Source organism: Psittacula echo, assembly GCF_963264785.1.
Source record: "Psittacula echo genome assembly, chromosome: 1".
NCBI lineage: Eukaryota > Metazoa > Chordata > Aves > Psittaciformes > Psittacidae > Psittacula > Psittacula echo.
This window is the reverse complement of record NC_137735.1, coordinates 85,074,077-85,079,768: the sequence shown is the minus strand read 5'-3', so window position 1 is coordinate 85,079,768 and position 5,692 is coordinate 85,074,077.

Below are 5,692 nucleotides of genomic sequence, written 5' to 3'. Positions count from 1 at the left end.
TTTGCCATTGATTCAGAGAGTGTAGGGTTTGTCCTGGGGAGAAGAAAAAAGGGACAGATACGGAGAAAAACTCATTCTGATGGCTGGGAAATTCAGCTTCATGGTTGCAATCTGCCCTTGTGCTTGCAAAACAGGATGAGGCTTTTATTTTCCTTTTTTCTATTTTAATTACCCATGCAAATACTGCTTGCTGGAGAAAATCTCCATTTCCTCAGATACTTAGACAAGAGGAGCTCTACAAAAGAAGTCCTGGAGATTGCTGCTTAAGATTTGGTTTTCCGACCTTCCTGCATATATTGACAGTCCATTACCATGTTGTGATGGTTGCCTAGCAAGGTGATGACACTGGTGATGAGTGCCACTGGTGGCAGTGACAGCTGTGTCACCCCAGAGGGTTGGTGAGGCTGAAACTCTGCAATATTTGTTCTGCAACAGTGCAGTGCTTGCCCCAGTGTAACCACAAGTCATGCAAGCAGGCGTTGTGACAGGCTGACACTGCCTACGTGCTCACCTAATTTCTATCACCCTGCAGTGGCTCCCTGGTTTGACGTTACCAACATCCCTGCGAGCAGAAAAGACCAAGCCTTGCTGTGCTCATATGGACACATGCAGTGGCTGAGCGGCAGTTGTGTAGACCAGCTGAGCTTAGAACTGTGTTCAAGGGCAATGCCCAACATACAAAACCACCCTCTCATCTGTAGTACAGTTATTTTCATGTTATAATGTGATGATCAAGACCGTGGCATGTAAGAGTGTGTGGGCTGTGATGCAGAAGCCTTGTGGACGGCAGGGTTAGAGGCAAAGACAACCAACACAACCTGTGTTGCATGAAAGCTTATCAATGGTCAGACTTCAGAAAGTACGTACCAGAGAGGGATCTTCTTGTCATAGGAACCTTTCTAGTGGGGTTCCTATGGAGGTAGACTTTTAGCCTGATGGTACTGAACTCATTTATCAGAAAAATTCAATTACTGGTATAGTTTCATGTCACACTAATAATAGTGGGGAGGGCAACAACAGCAAAGTCACCTCAAATTACACAGGCAGAGATGGATTCTTGAGTTCATTCCAACAATGAAATGCCACAGCTACCTTCTCATAGCAAAGTGTTGTATGTATGTGGGATGTGCCAAGGAAATTGAAGTCAGTATCCTCAAACACAGTGCCACTACAGAGGATGTGGGCATCATGGTAAATAAAGTTTAAGCTAAAAACCTCAACAGTTTAGGAAAGACATCACTCCTAAATGTATGAGGGAAATAGCAAATGGGACATTTTCATGTTTTCAGTCCCATTAACCTCTGTGTCAAAGAGGTGTCCTGGTCCCTTCAAAATCCTGGTTCCCTGAGAGCTCATGTTAGGGACCAGATTAGTATATTGTCCAGTTGCACATACATGTAGAATTCCTGGCCCTGAAAGTGAAGTACACAGGTAAGAACAGGAGAACTCATGCCCTGTGCTAGGCTAGTAAGGGGAAGGAAACCTGGGAAGGACCTGGAGTACAGGCATGGCTGGTGAGATCATACCAGAGTACAGTCTTTTGTTTAAATTTTCGAAGGATGCTGAAAACTGGAAAGGACTCAAAATGTGGTTTGTATAAGAGAAAGTTAAGAATTGACTTAGTCACAGTCTACAAATACTTCACTTGGGAGAGAGATTTCTAATAGTAAACAATGCTGGCAGAAAAGGTCTCGTTGAAATCTCGTTACACCTACGTTAGTAAATAAAGTGATCCAGGGCTGGTTTTCTGAACCTGAGGGCAGATGGCACAACATCCCTCTGAACAAAATTTCGTCTTCCCCAGAGAAGGTAGCTTTGCCCAAATAACTTGTTGAGAACAATGTCCTGACCTGTGGTGTCAGGCTTATCCCTGCTGCTGGTAGGAGAGTACTTGCTGCCACAAGGCAAAGCCTTCCATGAAGCATTCTAACAGCTTAACAATGCAGAAAATTGCATGACAGGGCTTGTGCCTCAGCTGCTTAGCTTACTATTACAGAAGTCACCTCAGTGGCTGGCAGTTGAAGGACATCTAGAAATAGGGTGTGCACTCCAAAGTATGAGTCTGGTTAACAAGAGGGATAGTTTCAGGACAGTCAGTTCCTTGTCATTTGCAGTCTTTCAGTCCAGCTTGGATGTCATCCTAAAAAGACAGAGATGCCAGAGAAATGTGGCTTTAGTGTGGGCAGGAGAGAGCCCAAAGGTGAATACTGTGCACGATGGGATCAGAGCAGGGTTCTGCAGTGTCCAGAACATGCACCTGTATCCCTAAAGGGTGTGATCACTACAGGAAAAGCCTCTGTGAGAACCTCCTAATGATCAGAGACTCATTTTCCATCATCACTGCTAGGAGCCCTAAGATCTATGGAAAGCACCTGATTAAATCTCTTTGCCTCTAGGATAGGAGATTGAAGTGGCAATCCCTATACTCCCTGCTGCTCTCTTCTGTGGAAAGTCTCGGCACCTACATATAACCCAGTAGCCAAGAGGGGCTGGAGGGGCTCAGAAAAAAAAGAGAGAAGCTTTCTAGGTGTGGACATAAGCATTCCAAACCATGGTTGTTTTCCCAGCAGTGATGTAATAAACTGGCTGAGATCCTGCAGGTATCGAGTTGCTTTCCCTGGATGTACATTTTGTGTATGTTCTAGTGAGCCAGGTGTGCCCCAGTGAAAGCCTGGGAGTGAAGAAGTGGAGAAGAAATAGTACAGGAATCTTCCCATTAGGAAATACAGTAAAGAAGGACAGGTTGGAGGTATGGCTCCTCTGACATCCATACCTCCATTCGCCAGGATACATCCCCAAGACAGCAATTGGTGCTGTCTGGGACACCTTGTGCCTTACCGGATTTTATCTGAAACCTGCAGGTTTCTTTAGCAACACCAAGAAGACTTCAGTAGATTTTCCATCCTAGAGAATCTCAAAGCCTCTTGAGGGCCTAATTAGAGTTTTTAAAAGAAGTCTCCAGATCTCCAGTGCAGAGGTCAAGCTGGCTGTAAAAATGGCTATGAAGGAGGTGGGACAGTTCAATCAGTACAGATTTTAATTTTCATTTAATAACTATTAAATACATCTTAAGGGGAACAGCAGATCAGCTCCAGCAAAGCTGTGAAGCACATATTTAAGGTCTGTAACAGATTGTAGGTGGAAAGAAGCACCAGTAGATTCCAGAATGGTTCTGTGGAGAATCTTAGCAATATTGTACTTCAAACATCACTGTAAACCAGGAGTATGACTATTGCAGAGGGAGATATTATGCTGAACTGCTCTGTTAGCCCAAACCAGGAGGTGTTCCAAGGCTGGAATAGTAAAACATGTGGTACAGTAGGACAGGCAGACTTTCCTAGGGCTGATTGAGGATTGCTCATTCAGGTGCCCATTAGTGGACCTCTAGAACACCCTTAGGGTTGCAACACAGACAAATTTAAGATGAATGGTAAAGGGCCGTCGCACAGGCCAGTGACCTGTTTTTAGTCTCATGAAAGGGAAGCGGCTGACCTGTGACTGCATCCAGTCATGAAGCGAAATACTAGGGATTTTGAAAGTCAGGTCTGTGGTGCATTAGTAAAGCTGCGTGTGAGGCTTCAGTAAGGGGGGTAATTAAGGATGTTTACTGTGTCCAGCGCTGGATTAACAAAGGAGTGAAGGACCAGCTCTGCAATCTGTGTTTTAATCCGGAGCTTTGAAAGCTGATTTCAAACCAAAGTAAACCAGAAAATTCTTGCTTTAAAAGGAAGAAGAGTGGGGAAAAAAGCCCTTAACCAAATGTTTTTCTAGCTCAAAAATCCTTCAGTGAAAACCAGCAGGGGAGAGTCATGCAGACAGCAAGAGCTGAGCCTTCTCACTTCTTTCCAGTGCTGAAGACTGACCATGAGTGACCGCAGCATTCTTAATTAGGATCACGGCTCTCTCAAAGCCACCTTCTTTACTACTGACCTAACCCTTACTCCTCACCCATGGTGTCCTCAGCATAGCTCAGGCTGACAGGAGCAGCCCCTTTGAGCTGTGTTCCCTCCTGTTGTCTCCAGCCAGTCTTTCTAGTTTCACAGCCTCTGTGAAGCTGCAGGCTTCTGTTTTTTGTGTGTCATTCAGGAAACACACCCACCTCTCTCTCCCCAGCCCCATCTTTTGCCTGGCTGAGAGATTCTGTAACTCATGTGAAAGAATTTGAAGCAATGCAAACTACAGCCAGTTTAAACAACAAAAATAAGTTACAGAAATAAGAGGTGGAAAAATCTTGCTAGCTCATTCGGCCCATCTTCTCACATTCTAGCCTAGCCCAGTTCCTGCAAGATTCTTCCCTACCGTACATTTTCCAGTGCATTAGACAGTCTGGTTGTGTATGATTTAAGCAATGGGCATCCTCTGCTTCCCATGAGATAACTATTTCTCACTGTTTGGAAGAGGTTTCTGAAGGTTCTTTTTCCATTCTGCCTGACCTAATTTCTGTAAGCTCTGCCCATGGTAACACACGAGCCAAATGTTCTCCTTCCTTCATGCTTACCCTCTTCAGGTGATGGCAAATAATTCTTGTTCAGTCAAGCTGAAGGCCACGCTTAGGTTTAAAGCTCAGCAATTGTAATCCTTGGCTACCTGGGAAAGACTAATGTTGAGATTAGCATGCTAACGGGTGCACAGAACATATAAGACATTTCTAATAGCATTGCCTTTTATTACAATAGCCACTTCACACATCCCATCACAAGGTTTGGCTTTGGTTGCTTTTGTCTTTGCCAGACTTGAAGCCGGCATCATGTAGCTCACATCTGCTTCAGCTGTTTTATTAGGTTCTTTTCAGGTTTGTTTTTAATTTGAGTCAAAACCACTTAGCTGTTTCTGAGAACAAGGTTGGCAGAGGAATATTCTGGTTTATCCACATTTTAAAAAATCTCAATGAATTTTTCTTTTAAAGAAACACCTCCTGAGCAATGGCTTGCTTTAAAATAAATCACAATTTTTCTGTCAGGAGCACACCTTTTGCCATCTATGGCAAAATTTCCACCCCCAAATTTGGCTAAATAATGAGCCTTTGAGTAATTATAGCTCGATACTGCTCATAAAAAAAAACCAAACAAACAGGAGTCAGGAAGGACAGTTCATTATTATTTTTTTAAACTATGGGCCTGATAGAAGTAATAGCACATGATTTAAGGTCCAGGTTACAATGCACTTGCACAAAGGGCCCTGGTTGTGGCCACAGGGTCACCTCTCTCTGACCTCTCCTAGCCTAGGATGGTGTCATTGCTCCTGGACACCTCCTGCCTGTGGGAAGTGATGTCTCCAGTCTCTGTGTGGTACCAGGGTTGCCCAGGCAAGCAGAAACCTGGCTGTGAGGAAACAGGGAGGAAGAGAGGGAGGAGGAGGAGTAGAGAGAAACGAAAATACAAAACCAAAACCAAACATAGCCCAACCAAAAAAGCCAGCAGAAGAGTGGGAGACACCCAACCTCTCTGCTGGCAGTGTCCAAAGTACTTCTCCTTTCCATTTCAACTGCCAGGCCTCTCCTTCCCCGCAGGACATGTAGGGAAGCCTGGGCACCCTGCAGCTCCCCAGCCATAGCACGCATGTGCTGCATCCCCCCTGTACCCGTAGCACTCATACTGCCTGCTCCCAGCACTGCCTGCACCCTGCCGGCCTCCAACGCACAGGGCTGGGGGCCCAAACCTGTGTCACTGCAACCCTGTCCTGACCTGTCCCC